The sequence below is a fragment of the Nerophis ophidion genome, unplaced genomic scaffold (assembly GCF_033978795.1).
Source record: "Nerophis ophidion isolate RoL-2023_Sa unplaced genomic scaffold, RoL_Noph_v1.0 HiC_scaffold_35, whole genome shotgun sequence".
Lineage (NCBI taxonomy): Eukaryota > Metazoa > Chordata > Actinopteri > Syngnathiformes > Syngnathidae > Nerophis > Nerophis ophidion.
In genome coordinates, this window is record NW_026906957.1 from 260,196 (window position 1) to 276,980 (window position 16,785).

Genomic DNA, 16,785 nt, shown 5'->3' on the forward strand with positions numbered 1-16,785 from the left:
TATGTTGTAAAAGTTATATAGAAGGACGACAATTAAAATTACACATGATATAGCACTCTGGTGAAAAACCATACTCCTGTTCAAGCTGCGATAAAAGCTTTGGTCACCTAAACACTCTTACAGTGCATATGAGAACACACGCAGGTGAGAAAGTGCTGAGTTGCAGTGTGTGTGGTGAAAGATTGTCTTCTAAGTACCAGTGTAAGAAACACAAGTGTGCTGGTGAGAACAGCAGCAGCAAATGAAACGGCAGGATTTGAAATAAACTGTCCAGACTTTCATTTTGACTTTCTAACAACATCAGCACATATAACATGTGTGACATTGTTGTGTGTGTAACACAATCTTGTTTATATGATTCTAACATTTATAGATTAGAGACTTCAGATTAGTGTGTTTATCACAGTCAAGTACATGAGTTAATATACACATTTGTGTACTTTGAAATGAACACAACAATTTGACTGAAAGGGTGAGAATAAACAGTACATACAATTATGTTACATACAATAAACATTGTATGTGTAAATATCCATAATTTACCTCTATACTTATTCATAATAGTGTTTTATATGTTTTTTGAAAAATGACGTGTTACATATTTTATTTTCTAATTGTAGATAATTCCATAGATGAATTCCTTTTATATGATGTACATATTTGTTTTACATGTGTTCATACCTTTGCTTTTGAGTACACATAAATCCCTCTTAGTTCATATTTACTGGTTCACATCTGAAACATCTTCTGGACCACTTCTGGAAGCATATTATTATTGACTTTATACATCATTTGAACAGTTGTCTTTTATACAAGATCTTTTACTTTTATAATGTGTGATTTTTTGAATAATTTGTTGGGTCTCTAGAATCCATTCTATTAGTTGTCTTTATTACTCTCTTGAATATGAATATTGTTGTGTGATTGTTTTATATGTATGTCCCCAGACTTTTATGCAATAAACAATGTATGACTCAACTGAAGTTGGCTACAATAATTCTAGTTAATATTTGTACGTATTTTATTCTCTTTAGTATTGCACTCCATTGTTTTATTGTTTTCTTTATATGACTTACATGTAGTGTCCAGTTTACTTCATCATCTATATTAACTCAGAAAAATGCGATTACCTTAATTCCTTTAATTTCAATATTATCCATCATAATTTGTGTTTTACATTTTTACAATCTTCAAATATGATGTATTTAGTTTTATTGAAGTTTAGTGATGGTTTATTGATGTGCAGCCATCTTTTTATGGTTAAGTTCTCTATGGATAAAATAAAATGAGAGTTAAATCAAGCGGTAATGAAGATTATTATATACATAATTACACTCAGTAGTGACAAAGACACTTCCATCCTGTTCATTTGAGCAAAGAAAAAGAGTAGACTGTAATATTGTAAACAATAGAAGAATATTAATATCAGCAGTCAATATTCCAACATTGTGAAGCTGAGCTATCGTAAAAAACATATTCAGCATTAAAGGCTTTATGAGAGTGATGTAATGATCAGAATCAGAAATACTTTATTAATCCCCACAGGGAATTTAAATTGTCAGCACTGTTATGACCATGTGTATATTAAATGTAAGATTATATGAATACCATAATAAATTGTTACGTTTGGGGGATGTGTAATATTGTTTGTATGAACATCCTGAATGTTTTCATGCTAGAATAGTTTTAATTAGTAGAGAGTGAAACAAATGAGGCAGTAATGATAATAATGGTTTGTTTTAAGCCTGTTTATGAATAATTAAAGATAATTAAGATACCAAAATGTAGCTTACATCCTCAGTGAGCTGAACTCCAGCAGTAAAGATGAGAGAAATAATGTGGAAAGGTCAGAAGTCAAATGTTTCTTCAGGTGATACATGGAGCCTCTGCTGCCACCCAGCGGCCGTTGGAAAGAATGCATACATTTTGTTTTGACCTCCTTAAAGCTGCTTTTTACTTTCTGTCCTGTTTGTGTCCAAGTCTGCAGTGTGGGCCATAGGACAGAAGGAAGACATTTTGTTAATAGACTGTGGAGGGCAGCAATACACCTAAGATGTTCTACTAGTCTGCTGGAAATAGAAAAGAGGAGAAAGCAAGATGGCGTTGGATGGAGAAAGTCTAAACGTGGGCATTATTGTTCTGTATTTTTAATCAGTGCATACATGTGCACATATGTGTCCTTTAATAGAGTAAACATCAAAAATAATTGTTTGTATCTGAATGCACTTTGTATTTAACACCACCATTCTTAAATATGTTGTTTGTAAGAATGTGGGTGTTGTTGAGAAGATGATGCAGGTGTTCTGTCCAATTTAGCTAACTGTAAAAATGTGTTACTTAATCTAGTTTATTAGTAAAATAAATTGTTTTCCTTAATTATATTCTCCTCACTTTATCCAGACAGTCATTAGGACAAAAGACCCTGGGAGGAATTTGCCCTTTAAAAAGGGAAACCTATTCACTGTGGCAGGACAATATCAAGATGAATTGATCACATTTGTATAATCGGTTACGAGGCATTTTATTCTCATTGTACAGCACTTATCTTTGGGCTGATACTGATACGGATACTGATACTGTGTTGACCAGTTTGATGATTGAATGTCCAGTACTGTAGAAATGTGTTTGGATATGACAATCCCTTTATTCCAAGCTATCAAAATGAAATGAAAAGTAGGTTCTAGAACATTATGTATGCTGACCTTGGCTTGAATGGCACATTGTCACAGCAGTGAGACCTGACCACACACCACACCACACGCTCCAAAACTGTTTGTCCTCCATGCAATCACCCCCCAGTGTTCCCAGCTGAACACAATTAAAGGAGGCTACCATGGCAACCGCACCATAGCAACAGTCCCATCCCTGTCAACACTTCCTGGTTCTCAACAGGAAGTGGGCGGAGCAATCTGCAGAAAGGGACATTCAGCATGAACTGAAGCCAGCTATCAATCAGAGAAAACAAAATAAAAACAATATAAGCAAATAAGGAAATTTGGCTCCAACAGTCAGTTTTCGTCTTTTGGTGCAGTTGACCTTGTTCTTACATTTCTCCTTCCTCCTAGAGTTCCTGTGTTGCCTTTGTGGGCGGAGTTGTGGGACGTGCACAGCTGCTTCCAATTGACCCTGGTGCTACTTAAGCAGCACCTTGACAGCTGGATGGCACTCGGCGATTCTACTCCACGCCAGTTGATTCCATGCTTTGAGTATTTTGCTACCTTGGCCATTCCCAGTGCCATCCATCTTGGTGTTGTTTTGTAGTGTGCACGTCTTGTAACTCCAAACCAAGTTGACTTTATTTGTGTATAGAAGTAGCTTTTGTTATTTTTTCCAAAATGCACATTTAGTCTTCTCTTTTTCGCACCATCATTTTTTGTTTCCTACTGTTTGGATTGTTTTTGTGAGTAGATTTCCGCAGTAAAAGAAGTGTGACCAGCACTCTGACAGAAGGAGTTCCTCCAAAACGCAACACCCTTTGGCGGACAAGTATGTGATTAAATGCTATACATATAAAATGAAAGAGACAAGTGGTAGAACAAATGGATGGATGTACAGTAAAGCTCTGTGGGATGATGTACATAATTAACTTTTCCCAAACATTCCAAACGTTCCCATGTTTTCTGAAATTGATAATGTTTGAGGAATTCTAAAAAAGGGGGATAAATCATGAACAACTTTAAAAAACACTTGTCATGTGTAGTACTTGACTGAAAAAAGGTAATAATCTAAAATATCTCATCTATAAATCTTAGAAACTATGTGCTGATGTTTTTAGAAGGTCAAAGTTAAAGTCTGGACAGTTTATTTCAAATCCTGCAGTTTCATTTGCTGCTGCTGTTCTCACCAGCACACTTGTGTTTCTTACACTGGTACTTAGAAGACAATCTTTCACCACACACACTGCAACTCAACACTTTCTCTCCTGGGTGTCTTCTCATGTGTCTTTTCAAATGCTGACTTTGTAAAAAACTTTTACAACATACTGAACATGTAAAAGGTTTTTCTCCAGTGTGTGTTCTCACGTGTTCTTTCAAATAGTGTCGTTGCGCAAAATATTTACTGCAGATTGAACAGGAAAAGGTTTTTCTCCAGTGTGTATTCTCATGTGCTTTTTGAAATTTTCCCTTCGAGTAAAATCTTTACCGCAGATTGAACATGAAAAAGGTTTTTCTCCAGTGTGTGTTCTCATGTGTACTTTCAAATGTTGACTTCTTGTAAAACCTTTACCACAGATAGAACATGAAAAAGGTTTTTCTCCAGTGTGTGTTCTCATGTGTACTTTTAAATCTGGCCTCTGAGTAAAATGTTTACCGCAGTTTGAACATGAAAAAGGTTTTTCACCAGTGTGTGTTCTCATGTGTCTTTTCAAATGTTGACTTTCTCTAAAACCTTTACCACAGATTGAACAGGAAAAAGGTTTTTCACTGGTGTGTGTTCTCATGTGTACCTTCAAATTGATACTTTGTGTAAAACCTTTACTACAGAGTGAACAAGAAAAAGGTTTTTCTCTAGTGTGTGTTCTAATATGTATTTTCAAACTCTGACTTTGTGTAAAACCTTTACCACAGGTTGAACAGGAAAAACGTTTTTCACAAGTGTGTGTTCTCATGTGTACTTTCAAATTGATACTTTGTGTAAAACCTTTACCACAGATTGAACAAGAGAAAGGTTTTTCTCCAGTGTGTGTTCTCATGTGTGATTTTAGACGACAATGGTATTTAAAAGTTTTGTGACAGTGAGAACAAGTGAAGTGAGTGTTGTCAGTGTGACATGTCTTATCATCTTTAGAGTCTTCATCATCAGTGTCAGGAGAGTGTGACGTTGTGTCCTCACTATCTGATAGTGGAGCTAAGAGCTTGTCTGCTTGTGATCCTCCACAGTGGTCTCCATCAGCTTCTGTTGTCATGTGTTGTGTTGAGCTGCTGCTTGGAGGCTCCCCCCCTCCCCTCTCCTCACTTTCACCTTTCACCTCATCATCTTCACTCTTCACAGGGACACCAGTCACTGGGAACTCCTCCAACCATTTAGGCTGACTGATGCCCTCTTCCTCCTCTTCCTCTTTAATGTGCACCACCTCTTGGTCCTCCTCTTCCACTTTAAAGTGAGGGGTCAGTAGGTCCTCCCCTTCCTCTTTAAAATGGGTTATTAGTGGCTTCTCCTCTTCCTTTTTAAAATTGGGGGTCAATGAGTCCTCCTCTTCCTCTTTAAAGTAAGGGGTCAGTAGGTCCTCCTCTTCCTCTTTAAAATGGGTTATTAGTGGCTTCTCCTCTTCCTTTTTAAAATTGGGGGTCAATGAGTCCTCCTCTTCCTCTTTGATGTGAGTGGTCAGTGGGTCATCCTCTTCCGCTTTAAAATGGGGGATCAGTGGGTGTTTCTTTTCCTTTTTAATGTGGGAGGGCTGTGGCTCCATCCTGAAGCTCCACTTCTGTTGCTCAGGGAGAAGATGTTCTTCACAGACGTCTGCAGGCCACAAGAAGACAAACACGTTTTAGAAACATCCATCTGTGCTCAGTCACACAATGCATTCAGTACTTTTACATGCACTTAGGAAAAACAAGTTATCGTATGAACTGTCTTGAAATGTCAGTGACGCACAAACAAGCTGCTCTTTACAACATTATTCACAGGAAGGAAAAACAAACCAGCACAACAGGACTTTCTACAATGGATAGACGGTTGATGGTTTAAAATTGATTCTGTCATATATTATTTCTTATAGAATTATTAATAGAACCGTTTTAAAACAGGCTACACAGGCTCCTAATTTAGTTGATGAAATATGCAGTAAAATATTTCATCATTTCCAGTATTATTTTCTCAAATAAAGCAACCAGATATTAACAGTAAATAAACAAGTACATTAATAATAATTGTTTCGCCAAATTAATACAATTAGAAAAGACACAATATGTTACTGCATATGTCAGCTGCCAAATTAGGAGCTTTTGTAACCCATTTTGAAATTCTTTTATTAGCAATCATATACCAAATGATATATCGTGACATATATTGTTATTAAGATATAGATTTTAAGTCATATCGCCCATACCAAACATTGTTTCCCCGAGTCATTTTGTTTGGCCCACCAAATATATTTATTTTTATATTCTTTAGATGTGTGTGTATGTTTAAAATGTGGTACTACTGTTCTACATCACGTGGAAGTGTACATTTAAACCAATGTGGGTGGCACTGGGAGCAGGTGGGTAAAGTGTCTTGCCCAAGGACACAATGGCTCAGATGGCAGAAGCTGGGATTGAACCTGGAACCCTCAAGTTGCTGGCATGGCCGCTCTACCAACCGAGCTATACTGCCAGGCCACCTTAACAACATCAACACATTACCCACCGCCTAAACTAAAGTCTTAAAAAAAAAAAAACATTTTTGGTTTTTTTTGTCCTGTCTGGCTTCTCAGGCAAATCATATAGTCGATGTAGATGCCCGTATCGCATGTTCACATTTACTTTACAAAAGAGAAGTGTAGGATACTTCTCTGGTTGCCTTATTTGTATTTGACTTCATTAGACGTATTGATATTACCATTTTGTGCTAAACTAAAGTCTTAACAAGCTGGTACGCTTCGTACTGCCTCTGTCTCTGTCACTATGTCTCTGCAGCCCCCAGCATTGTCCCACCCACACAACCATCTGATTGGTTACAGGCAAAGCGGTAAGAGCCAATCAGCAGTGCGTATTCAGAGTGCATGGAATCAGGGCTCACGGCAGAGGCAGGCAGAGAGGAGAGACGGTGCATGTTAGCAGAAAGGTGTTCAGCAGGTGAGCATAATGCAGCGGACGATCCCCATATCATAATAAACACCTCCCAGTCAACTACTTGTAACATCACTATGAGCCCGTTGACGATCTGGAGGTATAGGCGGTAGCTCAGCTTGCTCACAGTCCTTGAGGTGAAGGCTGATTAGCTTTTAGCGTAACGTTAGCTCATTTTGCGATGTGTGCGTGCGTGCGTGCGTGCGTGTGTGTGTGTGTGTGTTACGGACAGTAAAGCCCTGTCTGTCTGAGAGAAAGACAAGCATTATTGACCGATAGTTAACATCTAAGTTATTTCACTTAACCTTTTTCTGTGTTGACGCAGCAAAAAGTCAGTGAGTCCTACTCTTCCTCTTTATTGTGAGTAGAGCTGTGACTCCTCTTTCTCTGTAAGGTAAGGGAGGGCTGTGATTCATTTGTCTCCTTAATGTGAGAGCTATCTGGCTCCTCCTTCCCTTTAATGTGGGGTTGCTTTGAATCCTCTTCCTCTTTAATCTTGGGGTACTGCAGAACCTCCATTTCCTTTTTAATATAAGGGGTTGTGACTGATTCTGCTCCATCCTTGAGGTCCGCTCTTGCTGCTCAGGGAAATGTTCTTCAATACACAAGTTAGACGAACAAATGCTTTAGAAAAGTCCAGATTTACCCAGTCACATGACACTTTGTCCTGCATATATTCTGATAATGTCTCTGAGGATTTTATCAGTCCCCATGTTGACATTCAAGATGTCAAAACCATACGGTACATCAGGGAAGCAATACAAAAACTCATGAAAAAAATAAACACAGCTGTAAAACACTTACATACAAACAAGACAGCTGCTTGTACACCCGAAAGAGAACAAAGAACAGTGTCTAAGAGGAGCATCAACATTTGCATTTAAACTGTAAAATCCTGTTTATGATTTATTTACTCTACTTATTTAAATATGAACATTTTCCTTTAGGAAACTTTTACGATTTGTGTGTTGTTGTAGCTTGTATGCTGCATTTTTTTCCCCCCCCAAGATGGCGACCCTGTAGTGGCTGCTGTTGGCAGGAGCTCTGTGCTCCTGTGTCATCCTTTTGTGTTTCCCTCTTCTTTTCATGTGTTTATATACATATACATATACATATATATATATATATACATATATATATATATATATATATATATATATATATATATATATATATACATACATATATATATACATACATATATATATATATATATATACATATATATATATATATATATATATATACATATATATATATATATATATATATATACATATATATATATACATATATACATATATATATATATATATATATACATATATATATATATATACATATATATATATATATATACATATATACACACACATATATATACATATATATATATATATATACATATATATATATATACATATACACACACACATATATACATATATATATATATATATATATACATATACACACACACATATACATATATATATATATATATATATACATACATACATACATACATACATACATACATATATATATATATATATATATATATATATATATATATATATATATATATATATATATATATATTCATGCCTTTTGGTCCGGACCCTTTGGGACTGTGTGACAAGGGGTGGCACTTTCGTGACTTCTGCGGTGCTTTTTTGTGGACTTCTGGATCCGCCTCCCGAGAGCCTTGTGGCCATGGAGACCAGCTGCTGGGTTTCTGCCACACCAGAATCCGTTGGAGAGACTGGAGGAGATGCAGATGAAGAGACAGGACTGCGGAGCTAGCACTGAGCGCCGGGACGGAAAAGCTTCACAGTGTCTTGGCTGAATGAGCAGGTATCGGACACCTCGGTCTCCTTGGACGTATCCTCACTCATCCATGCGGACTGGACACTGGCCGAGACTTGGTCGGCGGCCGAGGGTGGAGTCGGCTCTCTTGGTTGCTTTGTTGGGTCTGCTCCCGTCTCTGGCCATCCTCCCTTCACCCCAGCAGACGATGGCGTGGGACACCGCAAAAGCCACCACAGTGTATTTGTTTCTTTTACTTTTTATTCATGTATGTATGTAGAAGTGGCTGGTTGCATCAGCTCTGCTCTTTTAATGTCCTTTGTCTTCTTTGATGTTTCCCTCTTACACATGAAAGAGGGATGTATGCTAGGGCTATAAGTTGTTTTTTTCCCTTGGCCTCAGTCTGGACCCCCTCTCCAGGGGCCCAGGCTGAGAGCGATTTTTAATTTTTTCTCACATTCCCCCCACTTGTTTACATGTATGTATCTCACCTTTTTTGCAAGGGGCGCCGCAAGTTGGCAGACCCGTCAGCGATCCTGTTCTGTCTCCCTGGAATGTTTGTCTGACCTTGAATGGGATTGTGCTGAAAATGTTTATTTCCCCTCAGGGATTAATAAAGTATGTCTGATTCTGATGTTTGATATCAACAAAACATAGCTAATTAGTAGAAATGAACTAGATTAAATCATCTCTCAAAGGTGTTGAGACATTGATGGACAGCGGAGAAGTAACTAAATCCAAATAAAAAAATGATTTTATTTTTTATAAGATATTTAGACTTAGACTTCCTTTTTATTGTCATTCAAAGTTGAACTTTACAGTACAAATAAGAACGCAATTTCGTTGCATTATCTCTTGGTAGTGCAGGATAAAAAAAACAAAAAGGTGCAGATATACAGTTGTGATCCAAATTATTAAACCGCCACACAATTTTGGTGTTTTAGCAAGTTGGACATTTATTCCGTATTTTGTTTATAGTCATATCAAATAAAGATGTTTCAAATAGACAAATGCAACTCAAATCGTAACACTGTATTTTACAAAATACCAAAAAAGGACATTTTTCTTAATACCTCATTGACAAAATTATTCAACCCCTTGCAGATCATAACTCTTAAGAACAGAATTTGAATAAGGTCTTTTCAATCAGGTGTTGAACACACCTGTAGATGTGATTAGAACCATAACGAGCAACAATTAAAGTGATTGAAAAAGACTGACGCTCAGCTTCTTGTAGATGGTCAATGGTGTATTTGCAACATGGTGAAGTCCAGGGAGTGGTCAAAGAAGTCAAGAGAGGAGGTCATTTCTCTTCATAAGAAAGGATATGGATATAAGAAAATAGCAAAGACATTACACATTCCAAGAGACACAGTTGGGAGCAGAATTCGCAAGTTTAAAGCTAAAAGGCACAGTGGAAACGCTACCTGGGCGTGGTAGAAAGAGGATGCTGTGTGCGTACAGTGGTGAAAAACCCCCGGGTAACAACTGAGGAACTACAACAGGACATTGCAGAGGGGGGAACGCAGGTTTCGTCCCAGACAATAAGGCGCGCACTACGAGATGAAGGCCTCCATGCCAAAACTCCCAGGCGCACCCCACTTCTGACTACCAGGCACAAGAAAATAGACTCCAGTATGCCAAAAAATCATCTGGACAAACCCCAAATGTTTTGGGAAACTGTTCTATGGAGTGATGAGACAAAACTGGAACTCTTTGGGCCTATGAATCAACGTTATGTCTGGAGGAGAAAAAAATGAAGCTTACAAAGAGAAGAACACCATTCCTACTGTTAAGCATGGTGGGGGGTCAATCATGCTCTGGGGCTGTTGCTCTGCCTCAGGTACCTGATAATCTTTTCCGTCGTCCTCACCACTCTCTGGAGAGACTTCCAGTCTGAGCCATTGCAGGCTCCAGTCCAGACAGAGATGCTGTTGGTCAGCAGGCTCTCTACAGTTCCTCTGTAGAATGTGCTGAGAATGGGGGGAGGGAGCTGTGGTCTTTACATCCGACGCAAAAAGTGCATGCGCTGCTGAGCTCTTTTTACAAGATCTCCGGTGTGTAGGGACAAGGTTATATTGTCAGTAATCTGCACCCCCAGGAACTTGGTGCTGCTTACCATCTCCACCGCTGTGCCGTTGATGAAGAGTGAAGTGTGGCTGGACCGGTGCTTCCTGAAGTCAACGATGATCTCCTTGGTCTTGTCGACGTTCAGGACCAGGTTGTTGGTTCTGCACCAGTCAACCAGATGTTTCACCACCTCCCTGCGAGATGTTGAAGATGTCTGTGAGAACCCCCGCCAGCTGGTCTGCACATCCCTGAAGCACCTGGCCCGGAATGTCATCAGGTCCGGGGGTTCACTTTCCTCAGGGTTTTCAGGACATCCGCTGTGTCCAAGTTGAGCGGCTGCTCATCAGAGCGAGGGGTGTTTTTTCTCGCCGGAGTGATGGATTTTCTCGCCGGAGGGGTGTTAAGTGCCTCAAACCTTTCAAAGTAGTTGTTTAGGTCATTTAGGAAGCTGATACTGTTGTCACAGGGATGGGGGGCAGCTTTATAGTCCGTGATGACCTGTATGCCCTGCCACATTTGTCGAGTGTTCGTGGGGTTCTGGAAGAAGTCCTGCACTTTCTGACTGTGAGCACCTTTGCAACCTTAATGGCACGGTTCAGGTTAGCTCTGGCTGTTTTTACTGCTACCATGTCGCTAGACTTAAACGCCTTGTTCCGAGCCTTCAGCATTGCACGCAGTACCTCACTGTTCATCCATCCAGAGTTTCTCGTTGGCCCGTGTGGGGATGTTCTCGATAATAATAATAATAATAATAATAAGGGATTCGATTTATATCGCGCTTTTCTATTGTTAGATACTCAAAGCGCTCACAGAGAAGTGGGAAGCCATCATTCATTCACACCTGGTGGTGGTAAGCTACATCTGTAGCTGCCCTGGGGTAGACCAACGGAAGCGTGGCTGCCAATTTGCGCCTACGGCCCCTCCTACCACCACCAATCATTCATTCATCATTCATTCACCAGTGTGAGCGGCACCACGGGCAAGGGTGAAGTGTCCTGCCCAAGGACACAACGGCAGCGATTTGGATGTTAATAGGTGGGAAGCGAACCTGCAACCCCCCGGTTTCTGGCACGGCCGCTCTACCCACTACGCCATGCCGCCCCTAATCTGATCACACTGACATCCTCCATGCACTTCTGAATGTATGCGGACACAGACTTTGCATACTCCTCCACACATGTGTTATGATTATCGGTGACGGCTGCCTTGAACATGTCCCAGTCTGTGGTTCCGAAGCAGTCTTGTAATGCTTCCATTGCTCCCTCTGGCCAGGTCCTCACCTGCTTCACTGTAGCTTGCTTTCTGATCAGCAGGGGCTTGTATGCAGGAATTAGCATCACATATAGATGGTCTGAGGAGCCCAGGTGGGGGCGTGGTGCAGCTTTATACGCCTGTTTAATATTACTATAAACCAAGTCCAGCTTGCTTCCACCCCTGGTTGCAAAATTCACATATTGATGGAAATGAAGGAAAACTGTTTTCATGTTAGCTTGATTAAAATCCCCTGCAACGATGAAAACTTCCTCTGGATGTGTAGTTTGCAGTTCATTGATGGAGCAGCACAAAGCGTTCAAAGCTTCTTTGGTGTGAGCACTGGGGGGAATGTACACTGTTGTGAAGATCATAGCACTGAATTCCCGAGGTAAATAAAATGGCCTGCATTTTATAGTTAATATTTCTACATCGGGAGAGCAGTGACATGAGACGTTCTTCCCGTTGTTGCACCAGTTGTTATTGATGTATATACAAACACCACCGCCTCGGGATTTACCAGTGAGAGTGCTGCTCCTATCCGACCGAAACATAGTTAGCTCCTCGATGCTAACTGCCTCGCCCGGGACGAATGGTTTCAGCCACGTTTCTGTGAGAAATATGGCGCAGCAGTCTCTCATCTAGATAGATAAATAGATAGATAGTACTTTATTGATTCCTTCAGGAGAGTTCCCTCAGGAAAATTAAAATTCCAGCAGCAGTGTCTTGCATATGAATCCAGCGTCAGGTAGTCCAGTTTGTTCTCCAGTGAGCGGACATTTGAGAGCAGGATGGAAGGAAGCGGCGTTCTGTGAGGATTAGCCTTTAGCTTTGTTGTTAGCCCCGCTCGGCATCTCCGTTTCTGTTTCTGATCACACCGCTTATGTCTCCTCTGTCTGCGGTCCCCTCTGGTACTAGGCTCCACTGCCTCACAGGCCGCTGGATGTAGCCGGCGTAGTATTCCCAGGATAGCGAGGAGGTCCAACGTATACGCATCTTTCGGTCTAATACTGCCCGATCCATCCACATCCAAAATTGTCTGGCGGTCCTACGTTACTACGGAGTGTCCACGCTGGAAGCCAGCCATGAAATTCACAGAAATTACTGGTAGAATTGCCAAAATGTTCTATTACTACCAAGAGCCTCTGCAGCCGCAGCCGAGCAGGGCGCCGCCATCTTGAGACCAATATCTGGCTTGTATCTTCAGTAGGGATGTAAATTTATAGATTTATGGATATGATACCCTAATCAATATTCCTTATCGATACCAGTATTTATCGGTACTCTTGTCGGTACTACATGTCATTTGTGGAAATAAAAAAGTGGAAAAGAGGCATTTTAAATAGCATTCCTATTTGCAGAAGAGGTTGAAGTCTTAAAGAAGTCAACTATGTGTGCAGTGCAAGGTGAGATGCAGTTATGTCATCTTCTTGTCAATAACACACACATCAAACTTTGGTTGCTTCCTTATTTGTCATTATTTAAAGCTGATTGTAATTTGTAGCAGCGGCAGCTGAACTCAATGTGACAACGTGTCATAGTTACCTCAGTCAGCTGGAATTAAAAATACAAATAGTTGTGTCGTTAGTCCAGAATCTTCACGGTCTTCATGGACAACATAATTAAAGGCCTACTGAAATGAGATGTTCTTATTCAAACGGGGATAGCAGGTCCATTCTATGTGTCATACTTGATCATTTCGCGATATTGCCATATTTTTGCTGAAAGGATTTAGTAGAGAACATCCACGATAAAGTTTGCAACTTTCGGTGCTAAGAGAAAAGCCCTGACTCTACCGGAAGTCGCAGACAATGACGTCACATGTTTGATGGCTCCTCACATATTCACATTGATTTTAATGGGAGCCTCCAACAAAAAGTGCTATTCGGACAGGAGAAAACGACAATTTCCCCTTTAATTTGAGTGAGGATGAAAGATTTGTGGTTGAAGATATTGATAGCGACGGACTAGAAAAAAAAAAAACGCGATTGCATTGGGACGGATTCAGATGTTTTTAGACACATTTACTTGGATAATTCTGGGAAATCCCTTATCTTTCTATTGTGTTGCTATTGTTTTAGTGAGTTAAATAGTACCTGATAGTCGGAGGTGTGTATCCACGGGTGTCTTGACGCCATTGTCTCAGAGGAGTTGACGGCAGCTTTATGGATGGCACAAGCTCAGCTTTTCTCCGGTAAGAAGCGACGTTTTAACCACAATTATCTCACCGAAACCTGCTGGTTGACATTCTGTCGTGATTCATGTTCTCTTGACCGCGCTCTGATCCATAGGAAAGTTACACCTCCGGGAATTTTAAACAAGGAATCACCGTGTGTTTGTGTGGCTAAAGGGTAAAGCTTCCCAACTCCATCTTTCTACTGTGACTTCTCCAATATTAATTGAACAAATTGCAAAAGATTCAGCAACACAGATCTCCAAAATACTGTGTAATTATGCCGTTAAAGCAGACGACTTTTAGCTGTGTGTGTGTGCAGCGCTCATACTTCCTATAAACCCGTGACGTCTTGCGTAGACGTCATCGTAACACAACGTTTTCAAGACGAAACTCCCGGGAAATTTATAATTGCAATTTAGTAAACTAAAGCGGCCGTATTGGCATGTGTTGCAATGTTAATATTTCATCATTGATATATAAACTATCAGACTGCGTGGTCGCTAGTAGTGGCTTTCAGTAGACCTTTAGGAACCAGTACTAAAAAAAAAAAAAATGGTACTTGGTATACAGCTCTTATCTACACCACTAAACCTTTGAAATATGCTGACATATGTGCTGCCAAAGGTAAATAAACAGTAGCCATATTGAATGTTTGCCTTCATTTGACCACGTGAGGTAAGGAGGACGGCCTCTAGGTCACATGGTTACACCCCAGCAATTACACTGTTGATGATTGATGAGCATTCATTTTTAAATGGTGGTGTTAAAAAGCAAATATATTTCCATCTTTAGTGATAAATGTGTCCCCCGGATGAACATGTGTCACAAACATTGTATTAGATGATATGTGGATGTTGTGCTTACTTGGACTGTGATGAAGCTGTGAGGACTCAGGTGGTTTGTCTTCATGCTCTTCAGTCTTCACAGAGACAACAGTCAGTGGAAACTTGCTGACATCAGCCTCCTCCTGCCCTACAGGACACTCTCCCTCCTGACTGATCCACACTTCCTCCTCTTCCTCTTTCATGTGGGGGGGCTGTGGATCCTCCTGCTGCTGAAGGGGACGTTCTTCTTGACGAGCGTTCATCTGTTGGACGTCCGCAAGACAACACAAACAAACTTCAGCTCAGATGTGTCAAATATTTTTTAGTCTATCAAATATAATATTTTCCAAGTGGACTGACACCACTTTGTAGTGATGTTCTTCTACACATGGAATAATCATCAGTTATTGATTATTATGAATTGTGTCATTGATCCTATTTTCTGCATTTACATTAATTATTGATAAAAAGTAACAACTTATAGAAAACCTCCTGCTGGGATTTTAATACCGTCATGACTGCATGAAGTCAGTCTGCACGTATAAAAGTGTCATTGTGCTGCAGCATCAAGTGACGCCAACTGGCTCCTCCCACTACCAACCTACCAGCCAACCTTGACGTGCACCTCCAAAATAGTCCCACCTCACGTCAACGGTGACCAGGACTACAGAGCTGTGGTCGGTTGGCTTTACTTTTACGAACAATATCCTCTCCTTGTTTTTCCTTCTGCAAAAGCAACATTTTTAGCCCAACAGACAAGAAACAGAAGTGCAGCGAAGCACGTGTAACAAGTGCCAGCGAGTGTGGCCGTGTGATAGTATGTTGCTTGAACCTCACTCACACCTTAAGGAATGTGCTGGCGTGAGAATATATATATATATTAGGAGTGGGCAAATTAATGCGTTAATTACGAGTTAATTCATCACTCTATTAATGCCGACAATTATTTGATCGCACATTTGCGTATGTTGTTTACATGCTTTTATTTTGTTAACGCCTTTTCTTAACAAGATGGCGACGCCCGGACGGGCTTCGGCGTGGAGGAGCTCTTGCTAAAGATGGAACATTTGGCAAAAATACCGGACAATTCTGCAAATTTCCTGGCTGGCTTACAGCGTGGTCACTCCGGGATCACTTACGACCGCCAGACAATTCTGGATGTGGATAGATCGGGCCGTTTTGGACTGAATGAGGCGTGCTTGCTAGAGCGGCTAGCTAGCATGGGAATACTTTGCCGGCTACATCCAGCGGCCTGTGAAGCAGCGGAGTATATGTGTTGTCTGTCTATTTATGAATAATGCAGACCAGGAGTGTTGGCTGAGTTCTTAACGTTTGCTTTCAGAGCGTGCATATCACAACATACAAGATGCTGTCATGGCGACACACAACCTATACCGGGCTACCGCGCATGCTCGTCACTCCTGTTGCATGCTGGGTAGGGTAGTTCTTTTTTTCCCTGGCTCATAACATCACAATATAGTACCATGTATATGATGCCTTCAGTTTATCAAAGCACCAAGCAAACAATCGGAAAATTCCCATCATATCAAATCCTAGATAAATGATAAATAAATAAATAAATGGGTTGTACTTGTATAGCGCTTTTCTACCTTCAAGGTACTCAAAGAGCTTTGACACTACTTCCACATTTACCCATTCACACACACATTCACACACTGATGGAGGGAGCTGCCATGCAAGGCGCCAACCAGCAACCATCAGGAGCAAGGGTGAAGTGTCCTGCTCAGGACACAACGGACGTGACGAGGTTGGTTCTAGGTGGGATTTGAACCAGTGACCCTCGGGTTGCGCACGGCCACTCTGCCACTGCGCCACGCCGTCCTATGGTCATAATTATTTTAAGTGCACTACGCAGAATAAACAC

At 40.5% G+C, this 16,785-nt stretch overlaps 1 protein-coding gene across 1 annotated transcript in view; it reads right to left on the reverse strand.

Annotated features, from left to right (window-relative positions):
- Positions 1 to 16,785, reverse strand: part of LOC133546637 (gastrula zinc finger protein XlCGF57.1-like) — a 147,072-nt gene that overhangs the window by 78,895 nt on the left and 51,392 nt on the right. The gene's annotated exons all lie outside the window — the stretch shown is intronic.